Source organism: Miscanthus floridulus, chromosome 5 (genome assembly GCF_019320115.1).
Source record: "Miscanthus floridulus cultivar M001 chromosome 5, ASM1932011v1, whole genome shotgun sequence".
NCBI classification, from domain to species: Eukaryota; Viridiplantae; Streptophyta; class Magnoliopsida; order Poales; family Poaceae; genus Miscanthus; species Miscanthus floridulus.
The window spans coordinates 65,618,957-65,641,246 of record NC_089584.1 but is presented as its reverse complement, the minus strand read 5'-3'; the positions used below and the strand labels follow the sequence as shown (position 1 = coordinate 65,641,246).

Sequence of the window (22,290 nt, the reverse complement as noted above, 5' to 3'; positions counted from 1 at the left end):
TTTGTACCCCTCTCTCTTTTGTATCTCCATTACTTTTATATGCTAGTTATAATTGTTATGACAATATCATTATTCATCTTATTCATGTTCTTTGTTATAATGTTCATGGTCTACTTTGATTATATGCTTAGTATAGTTGGATTATCATTATGTTCATGCATAAGTTCATATAGTGCTCACTCTAAGGATCCATGGGTGGGTGGTTGACATTGTGTATGCATGGTGCTTATACATTATTTACCTGTGGATACACCCTATATTTTGGGTCATGTGGTAGATTGCGGATGTGACACTCCCATTGAGTCCTTTGTAGTCCATTCCCCGAATATAGGCGCACATAGGGTTCGGTTACGAAGGAAGAGCAAGCTCTATTCTTAATCTTACTTAGTAATATCACTTATGTGTAGATATGACAATGATCTTAGCAATGATTACTAGGTATAATTGCACTAATCAATATATGCTTTGACTTATAATTAAGAATGACTTAGGAATTATTCCTCTAATATTCTACCTGACCATGCTAATGCCATAGAAAGGAGTAATCTGAGTGATTTATCATTATCATTGATCAATACTCATCCTATATATATATATATCTTATCCTATGACTTACCCCTGTTATGAGTAGAATATTGGTTATGGTTTACTTCTCCTTCAATAGTATAACTTATCAATACATGTCCATGCTAGACCTTCCCTGTGGTAAAAATATAAATAACGATACCTAGAATACCCTCGGGTAAAATGCTACAATGGTATATTATCTGTGCACTTGCAGATCTTTTTCATTCATATAATTATTTATTCTTCCTAGTCACATAATTAATAAAGAACTACTTAGTATTATTCTAGTAGTAATGCTATGTAGTACCAACAAGTATCTCTGATATCATCACTAGGGATGACAACCTAGTAAAATTAGGAGATATAGGTTTATAATAGGTGGCTATTTAAAAACAAGTGACACACTAATGAATACCAACAAGCATTTTTGGCGCTGTTGCTAGGGACTAGATTTAAAACTCTGTTCTTAGTAGCGACGCTAAGAAATGCCAACAAGCATTTTTGGCGCCGTTGCCCGGGAAGGTAGCTAGGCAAATGAAGTATTGATAAACTTATACTTATTGATGTGATCGAAATAACCATTGACCTCTGCTCAAACATGCTTACCCTTGTTTTATCTACTTGTGTATCTTATGCAGAGTAATGTACGACCTGTTTCGACCTTCTGACAAACTACATTGAAGATCCAAAAGCATTAATCAGAAGGACTAGAGCTAAACTCAAGAAAGTTCTAGCTTTAAAGTCGGAAGACAACCATATAAGGCAAAGCTTAACACCAGAATTTGAAGCCATGGCTAACATGACTCTCCATGATTTCTCTGCTCCAACTACGGCCAACATCCGTACTGGACCAACATTCAATGTTGGAGACAATGGATTCAAGCTCAAGCTAGCTCTCATCAACATGGTGCAAGCAAACTAGTTTTGTGGAAAGGCACATGAAAATGCGAGTGCACATCTCTGACACTTCCTAGAGATTTGTAGCACTTTCACCATCAAAGGAGTAACCCAGGATGCCATATTACTTTGCCGCTTCCCATTCTCACTCTTGGGGAAGGCAAAGCAATGGTTCTATGCCAACAAAGATAGAAATACTATATGGGATAACTGCTCCACTACCTTTCTAACAAAGTTCTTTTCCACATGCAAGACCGATGCTCTGCGTGGGAGAATTTCAAGCTTTCAGCAACAACATGATGAATCTATCCCTGAGGCATGGGAACGCTTTCAAGATTACATTGTGGAATGTCCTCATCATGGGATGGAGAATTGGCTACTCATGCAGACTTTCTACCATGGGTTGACCAATAGTACCCATGAGACTATGGATGCTGCTGCTGGAGGTGCATTCCTGTCACTCACCATACCAGCTGCAATAGCTCTTGTGGAGAAGATGATGAAGACAATGTTGACATGGTGATTTTCTCCCCCTACTTGTGTGCTCAAATGTTTTGGTTTCAAGTTTGCACACATGCATAAATATGAAATTTGTGGGAGTGTTACCACTACAAAGTGATGCTAAGGTGTATAGAATAACCTTTGAAGCATGATACCAATTGGAGTTGCACTTTAACACCATCCTTAGCATCATGAGTAGCTAGACAACAAAAACACTAGAAACCCCGTGAGATCAACATTACAAGCAAGGTTCTAGTACCACATGTAGAAATGCAAGTCTAGCTACCATCCTATGCATGCTAGTTATCAAATCATCAATCAAGTTTTATAACTAGCATACACCACACAAGCATGCATATCAATCAATTTTAAAACTTATGCAATGCAAGCAAGCACATGAACATGCACATATCAAATGCAATCAATCAAAGTTCATGAGCTTGCTCCCCCTACTTGTGTGCTTCTTTTGTCCAAGAATTTTGATCCTTCTCCATTCCTCAATATTGCTCCCTCTTTGTCCATGTCCAAATCCAACTTCCCATGATATCTTTGTCTCAATCTCCCCCAAAGCTTTCATGTCTTTGTTCAATCTCTCCCCCTTTGTCATCAATTTCCATAAAAGGTGTGCTTCTTATTGATGCAAAGGCTTGCAATGGGGTAGATAGTTGAGGCTTGAATCTTGCATTTTTGATGGACACCACTTGTATAGCTCTTTAGATACCACATATAGGATCTTTGGCCTTGATACCAATCGGTGGGGCACCTCCCCCTATGTCATAGCATGGGTCATCCGCTTGATAAACTTGAGCTCTTGTTGGTGAGGAAATTTTCTTTACTTGATGATCACTTAAAGTCGAGGATCACTTGTGGAACCACCATCTTGTATGAATGATACCATGTGTAGAGATGTGATACCACGTGTATGATTGATTTGTCAACAAAAATCATTTCTTGAATATTTACTATCTTTATGAGTACCATTTGTAGGATATCACTTGTAAGTTGATCTAGACATCACTTATGGAGTCTTGATGAAAGATCATTTGAGTCTTGATACTACTTGAAACAACCAAACTAGATATCCATTTGCATTGTTGTCTTGTGCTTGCACTCTTGTCACTTATCATGAGCTTCTAATGTTGACTTGAACTAAATTGATTTGCCTAAGCTTCTAAGTCCGGTTTGAACCAATGACAAGCTTCTTCACACCTCTTACAAGGGTTATCTTGCCAATGTTGTACTTGTCACTTGTTAGCAATCCAAAATAGATCAAGTACTTGGGTTCACTAGCTCATGAACAAATTCATATATGAACCACTAGATCAATTAATCATTCAAGCAATTGTGGTAGGCTATGAATTTAAAACTTTCATTTGTCATGCATGATCCTAATAAGCATGTGCTATATTCACTAACCGCATACTAGTAAGGGATGAAAATGATCATGCACATTACAATGATACCTTTGCTATGTTGGAGTAGAGGATAGTCACATAGATTCCAAATCATTACTCCAATAGCAATGTGAAGTCCAATTTATAGCTTGGTGAAGACCAATCATCAATATTGAAATCTATTCTTCACCCATATGAATTGAGAACCACTAATATAATCAAGTGCACTATCATGATGTAGTTGACTTGCTTCATTCTTTGATCAATGCTTGCATGAGAGAACTATTTGGAATACCACTTGAATTGCCATGACTAGCTCTCTTTTGGGTGTTGCTTGCTTTTCTTGATAAACCCTTTTGATTGCTTCAACTAAGTATCTCAAATGCTCCTTGGATCACCACTTCTATATTAGTCTTCCAAGTACCACACTTGGTTTACCTACACATAGGCGGCAACCCCCTACACTAGGGAGAAGTGACCTCTCTCCGAAGAACCATTCTTGACACTCACTTGAAATATATTGATTGATTGATCTAAGTGAAGGACTTAATTTGATGAGTAACCATGAATCCTTCTTTAAGTCCTTTTCTTTTTACTTGTTTAAGTCCTTTCTTTCTACCAAATGATCTCCAATTGTCACTAGAACTTAAACTTCATCTTTATCTTGAGTTTGATCTTCTAACTTGGGTACCAAATATGTGCCAAATATACTTCTCAATTGAATGACCTTGTACACTTTGTTTGTCATGCTTCTAGCTCATATCAAAACCAAACTTAGGTGCCTCAAACACTTATACACATGTTTTTAACTTGAGGACCTTTCAATCAAAGTGACTCTAGATCAATTCAATACTTGTCATTTTTCTCACAGATTATGTACCCTTCGAAGAGTAATTCATAACTCCCAATGTACAGATTCAATTACCATGAAATTTGGTGTAGATGTGGTTCAATAAGTCTACTTGAAGCTGTAAAATTTTGAGCTTCATATGGCTTCATATGAGCAATCAGCAATCAATTCTTCCACCACTGCTCTCTGCTGAAACTGCTGCACGAAGGTTGACAAGATCCACTCCAAAATGAAGTATCTCTATCCAATCATCATGAAATTTCTAAAGCAGCTAGTACCATAAGTGTAGAGCATTTACACCAAATTTGACGCCAATCCAATAAGATTTGGTCATTAAACCATGGCTAAGATCACAGCTACCTCAGATTTTGCAATATTGGACATATTTCAATACTTGAGCTATTTTTCAACAAATGTGAATCAAACTTGAAATCAACTTGTTTGAATACTTTCACAAGACATATATCCATTCAATCATATTATAGCAAGCAACATTGCACATTTATCCAATTCAATCAACTCATATTCACCCAAATAAATGATCAACTACAGATATACCTTTCTTAGCTCATGATCATCCATAGCAAGCTTCAACTCAAATATATGCAAGCCATCAAATATTCCAATAAATTATCCACTAACTTGAATATGACACTCGTTTGTTGTAGCTCTTGGACTTCAATTAACTTGTCATGGTATTGGGATATTGATCATCACTTGTCAATACTTGGCTCAAACATATGATCAACAAAATGAATACTACTTGAACCAAGTCTCCAATGCCGATGGTACCTACATACATTCATCCACTTTTTAATGGTACCCAAACTAGTTTGAGTCCTCTCAAATTAGGTGCAACATACTTAGGCATAGCCTTAGTATAAGTAGCATGATGTTTTGCAATTGCAACCAATGAGGTACCATTGCCATCCTTCCTAAGCACAATATTATCATTAATTGAAATGGGTTTAGAATTATTACCTAGGGGACATGAATGAGCCGTGTGTCCCCTTTCCCAGCATGAGTAGCACTTCCTCTTTGATTGAGCCTTCTCTTCCTTTCTCATGCGGTGCTTCCCATTGCCTTGCCTCTCATGAGTTGCTTGGGCCTTCTTCTCAAGCTTGGTAGGACACCTCGAGGCAAAGTGTCCCGTATCTCCACACTTGAAGCACTTGATGTGAGCATACACCTTCTTCTCATCTTGAGTCTTGCTCATTATCTTGGCATCTTGATCTAGCATTGGATGCCTTGCTTTTCTACCCCTTATATTCTTCTTTATCATCAAGTCACCACCATCTTCATGGTTGATCTTGATTTGCTCTTGGGGTGTCTTTTCTTGCTCAACTTGTGGCTTTGGTTGAGGCTCTTCTTGTTGCTTCACCAATTGCTTGGTTGGGCACATTGAGGTGAAATGTCCCCAAGTGCGACACTTGAAGCACTTCACATGCTTGAGCCTCTCTTCTTCCTTCATCTTCTTGAGCTTCTCAATGGTTGGGCAACCATTTGAAAGGTGTCCCACTTCATGACACCGGTAGCACATAGAGTGAGACAACTTCAATTGAAGTTGCTTCTTCACCTTGTTTGCTCTTTTTCTTTTTCCTTTTGTCATCTTTATTTTGAAGCCAAGCCCACTCATATCACCAAACTTTCTTTGATTTGTCAACATATGCTCAAAGGTGACTTTTGAGTTGTAGCACCTCTCTATCTTGTTGCTCAATTTCTTCACTTCTGTTTTGAGCTCATTGTTCTCCTTCAAAAGGTTAGTCTCACAAGACAAGGAAGTAGAACAAGCATCTATATGTAAAGAACATGGCATATCTAATAAATCATCACAAGAGGTGGATACATGCTTCTTTCCTACATCACTAGAGTTGGTCACATGTTGCAATTGATCACTTGACTCATGTGATGAGCTCTCATTCTTTTTAATTTTCTTTATAAATACTTTAATGAGAGAAGCATGTTGTTCCAATAATTCTTCATGAGATGCAAGTAGTGTCTCATGAGTCAATTTTAGCTCATCATGTGAAGATTTAAGAACATCGAGTAATTTCTAATGTTCTTCACATGAGTTCTTTAGAAATGAGTTTTCATTTTCTAATTTTAGTGTTTTAGCTTTCTCATTTTCTAAAGACATGGTCATGCTAGCAAGTCTACTAATAAGCTTATCATATGAATCAATATGATCAACCACATTAGCATTTTGTACCTTAGTGTCACCTTGTGACATGAGGCAATGTGGTGATGAAGAGCTTGTAGAAGCATCACTCTCATAGCCCAAGCATGAACCATCATCATCACCATCAAGTGTGCATGGGGTAGCATCATCATTTGCATCACTTGTGGCATCATCATCAATCTTGTCAAGTGATCTAGTGGTATGATCATCATCATCACTTGACCATGAGGTGGAGCAATCTTCCACAATCACCAAATTGTGGTCATGCTCGACACACTCATGTGCATCTTCCTTAGGCTCATCCTCCTTCTTGAACTTGCCATCAGACCATGTGGAGGAGTCATCGAAGGTGTGCTTTATTAATTCCCACAACTCATGGGCGGTTCCTTTGTGGTTCACCTTGTAAAACAACTCAAAGCTCAAAGCATCCATTAGAAATAAATAAGCATCGGAATCAAGTTCAAAGAGAACCTTTTGAGCTTTGGTTAGATTTTTATGGTCCAAGACATGGGTGAGACCACTTGCGACAACCCACCAAAACCTAGGTCCATTTGCATGAAAATGATCAAGCATATGGTGTTTCCACCGTGTAAAGTGTGTTCCATCAAAAATGTGTGTGTCACACTCATCTATCCCACTAGACGCCATCCTCTCTTGTCAGTGAAGACCAGAACAAAGAGACCAAGCTCCTATACCATGTGTAGGGTCGAGATGGTGGACTAGAGGGGGGGGTGAATAGTCCTTTCTAAATTTAATCGCACCGGCTAACCGAAATGAATGCGGAATTTAAAACTATTGGTCTAGCCAAGACTACACCTCTCTATCGAAGTTCTCAAGCAACTTACAAAGACCCTAAATAGGAAACAAAGGTGCTAGGCTAGCTAGAGCTCACCTAACAATTCTAGCTTGCAAGGTCACACAAAGCTATGCAACTAGTACTTCACACAACCGAGGAAGCTCCTACACAATATAGTAAGCAAAAGCATAAAGCCACCTAAGCTCACTAGCAATGCTCAATAACAAGGCTACACAAGCCAAATTAGAGAGCACAAATTACTTAGCTACACAAACTAAGCAATGTGACTAACAAGGTTACTCAAACCGAATTAGTCATGCAAGGGAGCTACTTCTATGCTACACAAGCAAGAAGGAAACTAGCATGCTACACAAGCTATTTAATTACAAGAGCAACTACACAAGCACAATGTATGAAATGTAAGTACAAGCTTGTGTTGCGTAGAATACAAACCACCGAGAAGATGATGAAGACAATGTTGACATAGTGATTTTCTCCTAAGGTTCACTTGGTTGCCACCAAGCTACGTCCCCATTGTGTCGACCGCTCACTTGGTGGTTCGGTGACTAATTGGCATCACTCGCCAAGCCTGCACGTCGGGCACCGCAAGAACCTACCCTAAAAGTGAGGGTAGCTCAATGAAACACTGAACTAGAGTTGCTCTTCGTGATCCCTACAGGGTGAGCACAATCCCCCTCACAAATCCTCCTCCAGAGCACCACACAATCTTCTCGTGTGCTTCAATGGAGTCACATGCTACAAAGCCATCTAGGAGGTGGCAAACTCCAAGAGTAACAAGCACCACTGGCTTGCAACTCGATCACCTAGGGCCACTCGATGGAACCTCATGATGTAACGCACTAGAATCACACTCACTTGCAATTAGATCACACTCTTGCAAGCACAAGTGAGTTAGAGGGCTCCTAAGCACATCTACACAAGCCACCAAGGCTGAAGGTTACTCAGCAACCTACCCAAGCCCGAGCTCCACCTCTATTTATAGCCCCCAAGCCAAATAGAGCCATTGGAGCAAAGCTGCTGGTTTCTACAAGGGCACTAGACACGATGGTGCCTAGCACCAAATACAGCGGTGCCCCTCCCAACAGTCAAATTCCAACAGCTAGAAACTAGCCGTTGGTCACTGGATAGGGGTGGTGGTGGCACTGCCCTAGGGGTGGTGGTGACCACCCAGGCCAACCCCATGAAGTCCCCACTCTCTGGAATTTTAGGGCAGTGCACCACCATCACCATGGCGGTGACCCCCTCGCTCAACCACCAAAATAGCTAGCCTTAGGTAAAGAGTGGCGGTGCCACCGTACAACCCCTGGCGGTGCCACCGCCATGCCCACGGCGGTGCACACCGATCAAGGCCATGACTGCCCTTTCTCTCCTGCTCTAAACCGAGGTCAGATTGGCACCACCCTAGGGGTGGCGGTGCCACCAGACACAGCAGGGCGGTGCTAGCCCCAACACACTACTATCAGCCTTCTCTAGGCAGTCACCGCCATTGGGGTGGCGGTGCACCAGACATGGGGTGGCGGTGTCACCCAGGCAGCACCTTGAGCCCGGTTTCACCTCCTCTTCTTCACCAACTTCTTCACCTTTGCAAATGTGCTAACACCACCAAGTGTACACCACCATGTGCATGTGTGTTAGCATTTAAAAAACATTTTCCAAAGGATTAGTCACTCAATTCACTATGCCACTCGATCCTAACATGTATGCAAAGTTAGATCGCTCAAGTGACACTAGATGATCGATATGCAAACAAGTTTGCTCCTCTTAGTAGTATGTCCATCTATCCTGAACCCGGTCATGCACTTCTCTACACAACCTTTGACCAGTGAAATGAAATGCCCTACAAATATACCTTTGCCTTGCGCATTCCATTCCATCTCCTTCAATGTTGATGCAACACATGCACCAACATGATCAACAATGATATGATGCACTCCATATCATCACATGATCGTATTGGTTCATCGATCTTGACTTCACTTGCTCTTCACCGTTGCCTTGGTCCATCGGCGCCATGTCATCACTCAACTTGCCCTTCACTCTTGCAACCGGTCCATCGAACCAAGTCTTGTCTTGATCTTCTCCACCTTGATCACATGACTCAATGTCATGTCTCATATGCAATGAGCTCCTTCATCATCACATGTGTGAGCTTTGCAACATCTTCGAGCCATCTTCACCATCATGGCATATGTTGCTCACACACATGTACTTGTGGACTAATCACCTATGTATCTCACTCAAACACATGTTAGTCCACCTAAGGTTGTCACTCAATTACCAAAATCAAACAAGACCTTTCAGGATGACAACCTAGTAAAATTAGGAGATATAGGTTTATAATAGGTGGCTATTTAAAAACAAGTGACACGTTAATAAATTCCAACAAGCATTTCTGGCGCTGTTACTAGGGACTAGATTTAAATCTCTGTTCTTAGTAGCGATGCTAAAAAATGTCAACACCCACCCAATACAAAGTTCAACAAAAGTAAACACAGACATGCAGAGGGCTAAAAAAGACACCCCTGCCCCTCAGTACTACGGCAGCAGCAAAGATCCTAGGCAATTAATAGGGGTGTTTCGGTCTTTTTTAACTGCTTTAGTCTCTTTTAGTCACAAACCAAACACCCTAGGATCTTTGGTGTTAAACTTTATAGTCCTATGTTCCCTTATTCTTGGAGTCATTAGCAGAGGAGTAAATAAAGTTCCCTTTGATGTTATATCACGTTGCATTTGATGTATCTTCCTTTGTTTGGAGTTGGGACATACATGTTGTTACTCTTTCCTTATGTTGTTACTCTTCCTTTATGTATCTTCCCTTAAATGACACAATAACAAGCATCATAGGAAAACGAGGAAAAACTATGGAGGATACTGTCAGACGCATCCAATTAGACTGAGGCGAGACTTGCTCCTCGCTACAAGGTTCTTGCAAGTTCAACAAAGATTGACAAAGACACCAAGGCAACAAAAAAAAAAACAAACAGAAACCAAATGACCTGAGCTACACCATGCTCAAAAGAGTTTAACCCACCTAATACAAAGTACCACCCCATGACCAATGAGCAATGATACGTTTGTGTGGTTTGGCGGTGCGGCTTCACTGTGTCACGTCAATGCGACGGGCTGCGAGGCGATGTCCCTACTACAACATGCTGCTGACACCACCCACGCGTACACATCTACACTAGAATGTAGGAGCATGCAAGCACTCATGATAGTCAAGGGGCAGACTGAAGGCTGAAGACTAACGAGTTACTGACTGAAGACTAAAGCAGTCACAAAAATAAGATGAGTTGGGTTCAACACAAACCAAAGGCACTCATGACTACCACTACTACTGAACCAGGGGTCATTTGGTAGCCGGTTTCTAGCCCCTATTAGTTGGTTTTGCCTGCAGGTTTCTTTCTGGTTCTCTTTCTGATCTATAGTGTAATAAACATGCATAACGGAATTCATCCAATCCAATCTCGCATCGATCTAATGCCTAACGGAGGAGCCACATAGCTATTCAAATTTTAGTGCACACACAAGAAGTCCAAGCATTATAAATCTGACCAGGCCAGACACATCTCATGTCATATAGGGAAACCTGTTTCGTATTAGTACTTTCATTGAATCCCTAAAGGAAACAAATATAATTGAAACAAAACAACAGAAAAAGCAAAAGCAATAGGAAATCAAAAGCTGTAGAATACACTATAATTGAGGACAAATTTCAAATGCTAGAATACACTACATTTTAGGATGGAGGGAGTAATTCAGTCTCACACATAAAGAGTGAATTACTAGTCTCTTATTCCAAATTGCCATTCGAAAAAATGGATTTCTTGACGAAGCCTACAGTCCTCGCTGCAATATAGAGCCCTAAGTTCCCATGCGTCTACAATATTGCTGCAGACATCGCATGTGCAACAAAGATCGCCACTGTTGCACCCGATTTTAAGAACAAAACCAGATACACACCATATGTGAGCCTTAGAAGTCAAATCTGACATATAGCTACAAATAAGGGTAATATCATAAGACAATGCTTATTACATAGCGTATTAGTATAAAGAATACAACCTTAGAGTATAGATAGTGGAAAGACAACTCCGATCTTCAGGTAAAGACTCCACTTCCATAGGGACAACTGACTAGTTGATCATAAGCCTAATTCCTCCAAACTCTAGCAATCTAGTACCCATCCAGGATTTTTATCCAAATAATTAAAAAAATAAAGCAAGCATAAGTACATGTCATACTCAACAAATATAACATGAGGTTCATGAGGCTCAAAAGGCTGACACTGGTTTAACTATGATTAACTTTTAATGAGTCATGATTTTAGCAATTGAGTAGCATCAAGTTTATCACAAGCCCATGTGAACACATGATCAGGTAAACATGAATAATGAATAGCATAAACAGTAATCATTAGTGAGCATCTTTATCATCAGTATCATCAGTGTTCATCATCTATTCCATAAGGGTTCCAAGGTCGCTCGTGACCGTGAGCACGGCTGATATACCAGTTTTACAATCTGCAGAGGCTGTACACTTTTACTATGCGTCGTGATTTACCCTTTCACCCGAGGTAGCTAATCTCTTGACCCACTTCAAAGGAAGGTCGGTAGGGTTCACCATGAAACCTTTCAAAGGTTCATCTAACAAGTTAGGGCTGCTAGGTTTCCGTGCCCTGTGAATGTAGGGCTCCCCTTCCGATAGGCACAATGATGTGTAGCCTATACACTGATGGACAGAGGCCGCACTATATCCAACCCGAAACACACCCCTCTTGTGCCATAAAGGTAACCTCTAACAAGCTAGAAAAGGTCCTCATACTTAGCTAAAGCTAGAGCCATGTAGCCCTCACAGCTATACTGTAAGTCCTGGATGATCACTTATAGATAAGTTCTTAGGGAGAGGAATCTAGAGCACCATAAAACAACCCAATGCTCTAGCCCCCTTGTTCCATGTTGCTAAAAAACATCTTTTAATGTTTATTGCATATACCATTAGTCAAGTTACAGGATCATGGTCTTTAATTGAGCACTAGCATCATACTACCCAATGCAATACCCCATAGGTATCAAGGTACAATGTAACAAAGTACTAGGAAATCCTTAGTGGCAATTAAGGTAGACACATGCAACATGAAATAAATGATTGAAGGTGTATAGGACAACAAGGAAGATCCCATGCTATACTTGCCTTAAAACTTAGATCCTTCTTCTATTGATTCATAGCCTCCAAAGAACTTCTAGACCACCAACTTCTTTTATATCACCAACGCAAATCTCACCGACTAGACATGATCATAAAGCACCACACAAGCATCCATGCAATCATACATGAAGCAAACAATAGATCTAAATTAGAGCAGTACACCAATCAATGAAGAAGATTTTGAAATCAAATCTGCGCGTTGCTACGATCACATAGACGCGAAGAGCACACTAATCGGGGCTATGGTAAAAAAGATACACCTATCGATAAATTTGCCTTATACATGGAAAAGAAAACTATAGGCTTCATTTATTTTAACTATATAAATTCATATATAAAAGATATTTTATAAATAATATAAATTGTATTAAGTCAAAGTTAGATTTGAATTATAAAACTAAAGTAAAACAAATCATATTTTATTTATAAAATCTAGTTGCATAACTATTATTCAAATTAAAGTTTAAGCCATAAAATTCCAAAAATAGTGACATGATAAACATTGTTACTAACGTGTAGATCTCGTTGCAATGAATCTAGCGCAACTTGAACATGTCAAATCAGAGCTAAAGCGGAGAAGATATGAATTTAACAAGATTTCCTTTAATAAAATAATAGATTAAATCTAACCTTGAATTTTAAAAGTTGAAAACATACTTAACAGTAGTATGAACATGTAGATTATGAAATTACAAACCTAACGCAATTTGAATGGGTCAAATCAGAGTGAAAACATAGAAGTTATGGCCTAAAGAAGGTAGTGACACTTTGGTAAATAGATGAAACTTAATTTTCAAATTAAAATAAATAAATTCTGAGTTTTAAATCTGGCCGAGGACCTCGGGCAGGATAAAGAAGAAAGACAGGGGCTATTTTGGAAGAAACTAAGGATGATGGGTTCTATTTTGAAGAAACCGAGGGGCTCTTTAATAAAAATACTAGCGAAAGGGTTTCTTCTAATCTGGGCCATAGATTTCCAAATGGACGGCCAAGAGTGAACGGGGGAGATGAGGTCGCCGGTGTGCTTCTTCCAGGCGGCGGCACCATGGCCAGGAACAAGTGAGCTCGCTAGAGCTCTTGGAGAAGGGCCTATGGTCCACTATTGGATGAACCACGGGCACCGAGAGATAGAGGGAACGAAGATCTCGACTAGGTAGCTTACCATGGTATGGAGCAACGGAGGGTGGCGTAGTGCACGGTGAAGCAAGCGGTGATAGCGACGATGCTAGGGTTTGCATGGCGTGACGTCTTGGTGAGGCAGCTGCGGCCTAGATCAGGATGGGGAGAGGCGGCTTAGTATTTATGGATGGGAGAACACGTGGGAGGCAAGGCAATGCAAAGGAGGAGGCAGCACGGACACGGACTCACCAGCGGCATGGCGAAGTTAGGGCTACATACGGCGAAGGTAGGAGAAAGGCCTGACCTGCAGGGTCCATGAGTCAGAGAGAGAGGGCGCAGGGCTGGTTGGTCAGTGAGATAGGGCAAGGGAGGGAGGAGGCGTGGTGCGGTGCGACCTACGCGATGACTGGGCTGCGGCCGGGCTGGGCCGGTGTGGCTTTGCTAGGCCGGTGGAAATAGGCCGGCGCCACAATGGGGAAGAGGGGAAAAGAGCGGATGGGCCACCAGGAGCGGGGGCAGGCTGATCTGGCCACTGGGCTGCATGGGAGAGAGGGAGCAGCTAGGCCGGGAGAGGGAGAATAGGCCGGCTAGGTCAGAAACCGAGAAGGAGAGGGGAAGTAAAAGAAATTCCTTTTTAATTTCTTAAACCCAATTTTCAAATCCAAATTCAATCCAAATTTGAATCCTTTTGAAGTTTTGATCAAACCCAATCATCACAAAATAAATATGCAACTGCATGTATGCACAAACATGTTCCTTCTCCTTATGATGAATTTTAATATAATGAAAAATATTCCTTTTCCTATATTTCATGTGCACAAAAATTCCAAATCAAATCTTTTTAGCTCTATTTCCAAAAGTGCAAATTTTAGGGTGTTATAGCCGCGTAGTTGTGCTGGCTGCGGCATCGACAACCATCCCCACGTCGTATTATAGATCACCTTGACGACCGGGTGGCGGCACAACACACCCCATGTTGCTTAGCCACCAACTCATTGGTCCACTGCCACCGCCCACTGCCACTGCCCGTGATTCTTCCTCGCCCTTGACCTGTCTCACGTACTGCTTCGTAATGTCATCATTGCGGCCACCGCCAATGTGCCTATAGAGCAATAGGGCGACCAGATAGGCCACTATTGGTATTTATTAATGGCAGAAGCAAAGCTATCCATTCTATTATTTATGTTCTCTAGAATTTTATCATTGGTAGCTACCTTTTGAGATAACACCTCAATAAGTTTCGATTGTCCGGTAATTAATTCTCTCAAGGGTGGTTGATTGAAATTATTACCTTGAGGGTTACCTTGGTAGTTTGACCTCTGTTGCTGATTCCGTCCTTGATTCTATTGAGGACGAAAGTAGTTATTGTTGATGAAGTTCACATCCTCATGAATTTTAGGGCAGCTGTTCTCTTAATGCCCAGTGTTTCCACACTCTTCACATGTCATGCGGGAATCATGAATATGCATGATTTCTTGCTTCTCATTGGCTCGGTCTTTGAGCTTGTTCATTAGCAGGTCCATCTTGGTAGACAACATGTCTACCTCTTTGAGTTGATGCATACCTCCACCTCTCTTGCGGGTCTGAAGATATTCTTCATTCCAACCTTGGGTGGAGGTCATCTTCTCCACAAGAGCTATTGTAGTTGAAATTATGAGTGACAGGAATGCACCTCTAGTAGCAGCATCCATAGTCTCATGGGTACTGTTGGTCAATCTATGGTAGAAAGTCTGCATGAGTAGCCAATTCTCCATCCCATGATGAGGACATTCCGCAATGTAATCTTGAAAGCATTCCCATGCCTCAGGGATAGATTCATCATGTTGCTGTTGAAAGCTTGAGATTCTCCCACGCAGAGCATTAGTCTTGCCTATGGGAAAGAACTTTGCTAGGAAGGCAGTGGAGTAGTTATCCCATGTAGTATTTCTATCTTTGTTAGCATAGAATCATTGCTTTGCCTTTCCCAAGAGTGAGAATGGGAAGAGGCGAAGTAGTATGGCATCTTTGGGTCACTCCTTTGATGGTGAAAGTGCTACATATCTCTAGGAAGTGTTGGAGATGTGCACTCGCATCTTCATGTGCCTTTCCACAAAAGTGGCTTGCTTGCACCATGTTGATGGGTGCTGGCTTGAGCTCAAATCCATTGTCTCCAACATTAACTGTTGGTCCAATTCGGATATTAGCTGTAGTTGGAGTAGAGAATTCATGGAGAGTCTTGTTAGCCATGGCTTCAAATTCTAGTGTTAAGCTTCACCTTATCTGGTTGTCTTCTGATTGTAAAGCTGGGACTTTCTTGAGTTTAGCTATAGTCCTTCTGATTAACGCTCCTGGATCTTCAACGTAGTTTGTTGAAAGGTCAAAACCAATCATACATTTCCCTACATAAGATACACAAGTAGACAAAACAAGGGTAAGCCTGTTTGAGCAGAGGTCAATGGTTATTTCAATCACATCAATAAGTATAAGTTTATCAATACTTCCTTTGCCTAGCTACCTTCCCTGGCAACGACACCAAACATGCTTGTTGGTATTTATTAACGTGTCACTTGTTTTAAGTAGTCACCCTATGTTGTTTACATTCCTTAGCATCTTTTACAAAGTGTCATCCCTAGTGTTGGTGCTAGAAATGCTTGTTGGTACTACCTAGTGCCACTTCTTTCTAGAATGACACTAAGAAGTACTTTAATATTTGATGTGACTAGGAAGAACACACACACACACACACACACACACACACACACACACACACACACACACACACACACACACACACACACACACACACACACACACACACACACATATATATATATATATATATATATATATATATATATATAAATGAAAGGAATCTGCAAGCGCACAAATAATTATACCATTGTAGCACTTTACCCGAGAGTATTCCAGGTATCATTATTTATATTTTACCATAGGGAAGGTTTGGCATGGACATGTATTGATAACTTATGCTATTGATGGAGATGTAAACCATAACCAATATTCTACTCACAACAAGGGTAAGTCGTAGGATAAATTATGTATATGATAAGTATGGATTAATGATAAATCACTCAGAGTACTTCTTTCTATGGCATTAGCATGATTACGTAGAATATTAGAGGAATAATTCCTAAATCATTTTTAATTACAGGTTGAAGCATACATTGATTAGTGCAATTACACCTAGTAGTCGTGGCTAAAGTCATCTTTATATCTACACATAAGGGATATTACTAAGGAAGATTAAGAATAGTGCTTGTCTTCCTTTGTAACTGCATCCTACTTGCAAACCTATATTCGGGGAGTGAACTATAAAGGACTCAATGGGAGTGTCACATCCGCGATCTACCACATGACCTAGAATATAGGGTGTATCAGCAGGTAAACAACGTATAAGCACCATGCTTACACAATGTCGACCACTAACCCTATGTACTTTAGAGTGAGTGCTATATGAACTTATGCATAAACATAACAATAATCTAGCTATACTAAGTATATAATCAAAGTAGACAATGAACATTATAATAAAGAACATGAATGAGATGAATAATAATGTTGTCATAACAATTGTAGCAAGCATATAAAAGTGATGGAGATACAAAAGAGAGGGAGTACAAAGATTATACCAAACCACGCTCTTGACACGATCGGGAATCCAAGCGGAGCCTGCTTGCCTCCCTCTAGACCTAGCCTAACTAGCTATGCCCTAGAATTGGTGGAGCTCTGAGGATGATTATGGTTTCTATCTTCTCAAATGACTTATGCCTCTAGGGGTGGCAGGGGCTGATATATATAGGTCGGTGCGTCCATCATGAGCCCTTGGATCAAACCAACTTAAAGGACGACGTAGATACAACCTAGGAGGTAGTGGAGAACCAACATTCGAAGGAGGGGCTAACATGCGGGCCTAGGGTGCTGGGCAGCCTATAGGTGGGGCAGCCACTTGGGCTCTGCCTCAGTGTGGAGTCCTCTCAAGTCTTTTAGAGTCTTCTAGTGTCTGTTTCGCTGTGGACAAGTGCAATTAATTCGCTGTGGACAAGTGCAATTAATTCTGACTACAACGTAGTGGGGCAGCCACTATCTAGGTCCACCTTGATAGTTTTCTGGATAAACCCTGCAAAAAATACAAATTCAACAAAACTCATAGAATTTGTTAGTTTAAACCCTAGACCTTTGTTGGTGATTATATTTATGCCCTTATCCATATTATATTAATGGTTTATAATGGTTGTTAACTACCGTCAATAGCCACCAGATTGTGCCCGCCATCGGCGGTGCGGGCGAGATCATCGAGGCATGGCCGGGGGTTGTGTTTTTCCTTGAATACGATTTGCATCCTGGTGAGGAAGCAAGCCTCCGGGTTGCCGACTTGGGTCAAGATAGCAAGTAGGGCATAGTAGTCGATGAGGTCACCGCAGATGCGGCGCATGGATGAGCAGGTCATTTGTAGGATGCAGAGGTCGTCCATGGGTCGATCCGAGGTCATAGCAAGGTCGCCAGCAATCTCAATTTGCACATCGGTTGGGAGCACCATCAGCAACATGATTGCCCAGGTGGATGGAGCTATGGCATGTGGATGACGACGAGATGGAGAGCTAGAGAGGTAGAGAAGTGCGATCGACTTAATTACTTTGATTGAGGAGGAGGCGGGGGAGGCGGCCGAGTAGGGGTTGCAGTAGGAGTTCTTAAATGTGCTCTATGAACTAGCGTGGGAACTCGCAACGATGACACGCTTCAGGTTATCGGGTGGGCAGGCGACCGGGTGGACTGAATGTACACTATTTCCAAACCTAGGAGTCAAATTGTGAAATGGGTTGGGGGATGCCAACCAATCGTGAAGCCTGAGCGTCGTGTCCTATGGGAGAGCAACCGCTCGTCTCTCCTCTTTAAAATGACTAGTATGCTATAGAGAGCACCATCGACTGAGGTATTCTCTCATACATACTCTACTTAACAGTCCATCACATCACCTCCTCTGATCCCTACTCATTGGTGGTGACTACAACGTAGAGAGAGCAATGGGGCACTAGTCATCCGGCAAGTATTCCGCCAACTATGAAGACGACGACGGTGAGGAGGTGAATCAATCGACGACGAGCCCCGAGCACGAGGAGTATCCATTGCCGGTGGAGGATCCCACACACGACGAGGAGGATGAGGCACCACCGGTGGTAGAGGAGGAGGAGGAGGCACCAGCGGAGGAGGTGGACAACATCACCGAGACCATTCTGCTAGGGTTCGCCCCTATGCCACGCTATAAGAAGCGCAGCTCAACCCTCCATCCCCAACATGATCATGGAGGACGAGGATTACTCCTCGTCGGAGTAGGACGACGAGGTGGGGTGGCGGCAACCACCATTGTGCCTATAGAGCAATAGGGCGACCAGATAGGCCACTATTGGTATTTATTAATGGCAGAAGCAAAGCTATCCATTCTATTATTTATGTTCTCTAGAATTTTATCATTGGTAGCTACCTTTCGAGATAATACCTCAATGAGTTTGGATTGTCCAACAATTAATTCTCTCAAGGGTGGTTGATTGAAATTATTACCTTGAGGGTTACGTTGGTAGTTTGACCTCTGATGCTGATTCCGTCCTTGATTCTATTGAGGACGAAAGTTGTTATTGTTGATGAAGTTCACATCCTCATGAATTTTAGGGTAGCTATTCTCTGAATGCCTAGTGTTTCCACACTCTTCACATGTCATGCGGGAATCATGAATATGCATGATTTCTTGCTTCTCATTGGCTCGGTCTTTGAGCTTGTTCATTAGCAGGTCCATCTTGGTAGACAACATGTCTACCTCTTTGAGTTGATGCATACCTCCACCTCTCTTATGGGTCTGAAGATGTTCTTCATTCCAACCTTGGGTGGAGGTCATCTTCTCCACAAGAGTTGTTGCAGCTAAAATTATGAGTGACAGGAATGCACCTCTAGTAGCAGCATCCATAGTCTCACGGGTACTGTTGGTCAATCTATGGTAGAAAGTCTGCATCAATATAATGATAGTTTTAACTATTTCTGAGTGTTTTTTATGTATTTTGGAATGTGCTTTATTTTGATGAGGGCGCATAGGTAATGACTTTCTTTAAACGGTGAACACCACTATAAAGAAATGAACAAACTAATATAAACACTGAATAAACAAGCTCACTGGCAATTACAGATTGAGATAGATCATCATTATTGACATCCAGATACATACCACATGTAACTAAGTTCAAACCATCGGCTAACTCGTCTTGTTGCCCTTCCGCTTCTGCACCCTTTTTGCATGTCCGGCCTATGGCAAAATGAGGGGTCAAACTGTCCTTTGGTTGTTGATTTTACATGTCCAAGATAAAAGAACTGGTCGGACACCTAATATATGGTCTGGCCTCATCTAATACAACATTTCCAGACTGTGCTTTGGTGGCATAAAAGATTAGACACCTATTCCTAGGTCTTGGTTTGTAACGACCTAAGTCTATTACACCCTAGGCTCTCACTTTTGGATGTCAGAGACATGAACCATCAGATTCCATAGACATCCTTAGCAACCCAACCCAACCCAACGAATGTTACACCTTAGAAACCAACTACATAACGACACACAAGTTAACTGTCGATCAACCAAGTCAACCAAGCGACCATCAAAGGAGGACGCCAATCGAAGAATCTAGCTTAAGACATTTCTATTCACCAAAGTACTAAGCAAAGCCATTGCAAGCCTCAACATGGACTCAAGGTCAGAGAGATCAGGTTCTTAAGTTTGGATAGATGAAACCAGAGTCTATCGGATAGTCTGCCATGTTTTCTGGACCATCTATTGGCGTTTCTAAGCGTAATCACCAAGTATAGAGATGTAATCCATTCTTGGTAACGGCACTAGAAGTGCCTTTTAGTATTTCTTGGCACCATCACTAAGATTTAGAAAATCTTAGTAATGCCACCAAGGAACACCAACACGATAGTTCTTAACGATTATAGAAAATATTCGCAAGCGCACAGATCTATCATTGTACATTTCACCCGAAAGTATTTAGGGTATCGTTATTTATATTTTCCCAAAGGAGGGCAAGATATAAGAGTCTAGCATGGATATGAACAAGATCACATACTTGTATTAGTGAATCAATAGTTCATGATAGGGGTAAAAACGGTATTTCAAGGATAGTGGACACACATCTAGGCTAACCTCAAGGCTAAAAGAAAAACAAAGAATAAAAAGAATGATCCTAAGTGGAGCATGCATGGTTAAAAATAGCCATGCAAAGAACAATTAATGATCATACAAGTCAAATGATTAGAGATTGAACTAAGTGTAAGATGGACTAGGAGATCTCCGAGCACTGGTCTGCCAGCAAGCGCGAGAGACTTTACAAACTCTTACACAATACCCAAACTTGGGGGATTACAAGGGACGGGGAGGGCTATCACCACCTACCGCCTACCCCTCAATCAGGGGCACCATCATATCAGAAGGTTCTCGTGTACCCGAGCACCACACCCATGTACAAAGAAACTACCCATATCCCCCTGAGACTCCGACCCTATGGATCAACAACCATAGGACATGGGCAAACCCGAAGGAACTACAAACCGCCACGTCAACCTAGCTCTACTTCTACTCATACAAGTCATATGAATGGTTAAGCATAAAGTTGAACAGGTGAAGATCATAACATACAAACTATATGTCAAGATTATAACATGAAAACTATAGTCTAGTTCATATGCACTACTATATTGAAGATATGAGAACAAGGCTATGGAAGAACTCTTCATAGTATTCATACCAATGTTGCTCTTCTTCTAAGGAGCCAAGCTCTCCAAGGAAGCTCTTGCCTGGCTCCAAACTACTACTAAAAACTAAAAGATTACAAGTAGAGAGGTGAGGTGTGTAGCTCCCAATGTTGGTGTGTGTGAGAGGTGAGCACTACACCCTACTTATACATGCTTGAGGTTGGTTTGGCATAGATAAAATAGGAAACCACCAGAAACCTCCTATGAATGCTGCCATGCAACCATTGGAGCAACGTGGGCCTGAGAGGCAGTGCTGAGGGTGCGAGCACACTTTGGTTGGCGCCGCTGGCCACCGCCTTGCTCCGGTGGGCTGCTGGCTGGGCCTGTGTTGCTCCCCCGGTGGTGCCCAACACTGTTTTGGCATGTAGGTGGGCTTTTCCATTTATTTTCTTTATGCATTTCTGCTTTACGCCTTTCAAGTCGCGCCTTTTGCTTGGTTTTCCACTTGTATTCAAATGTAGTCATGCAAAACATGTTTCTTCTAATACAAGTGGAACTATGTTAATAGTAAAAGCATATGTGTTGAAAGTTTGTTTATTTCTCCCGTTTTGGATAATAATTGGTGGTCAGAATTGATCATTAGTGACCGCCAACAAATCCCCCAAGCTTAATCTTTGCTCGTCCCGAGCAAATAGCTAAGTACCTGGTTGTTGATCAGGAGTTGCTACTATGCCGAATATATTTCATAAGTGCCATGCCTATAACAAAGTATTCTTCCACAATTCAAATAAATTAGTATTTTTATCCACCCTTTTACCTTGATCCCTGTGGGGCGTATAGCTTTTCCAAGTTCTTGGGTGATTGAAAGATAGAACGGTTATAACAAAATCACCAATCATTCATTCTTTGATCGACTATCTATCCAGAGGTTTTATGAGTTTTACAAAAATAAATGTAAGTTCCTCAAATGATTCTCTCGATCGCTCAATGTGTATGAAACCTCACCAAAGGCATTTGAAATTTTGCC

The 22,290-nt window shown here is 41.4% G+C and overlaps 2 non-coding genes across 2 annotated transcripts; one reads left to right on the top strand and one right to left on the bottom strand.

Annotated features, from left to right (window-relative positions):
- Window positions 1-1,721: 1,721 nt before the first annotated feature.
- Window positions 1,722-1,830, bottom strand: LOC136455815 (small nucleolar RNA R71). Its single transcript, XR_010759280.1, has one exon. It is a non-coding gene; the product is annotated as a small nucleolar RNA R71 (small nucleolar RNA).
- Window positions 1,831-15,284: 13,454 nt separating this feature from the next.
- On the top strand, window positions 15,285-15,393 carry LOC136455807 (small nucleolar RNA R71). The gene has a single exon (XR_010759273.1). It is a non-coding gene; the product is annotated as a small nucleolar RNA R71 (small nucleolar RNA).
- Window positions 15,394-22,290: the final 6,897 nt, after the last annotated feature.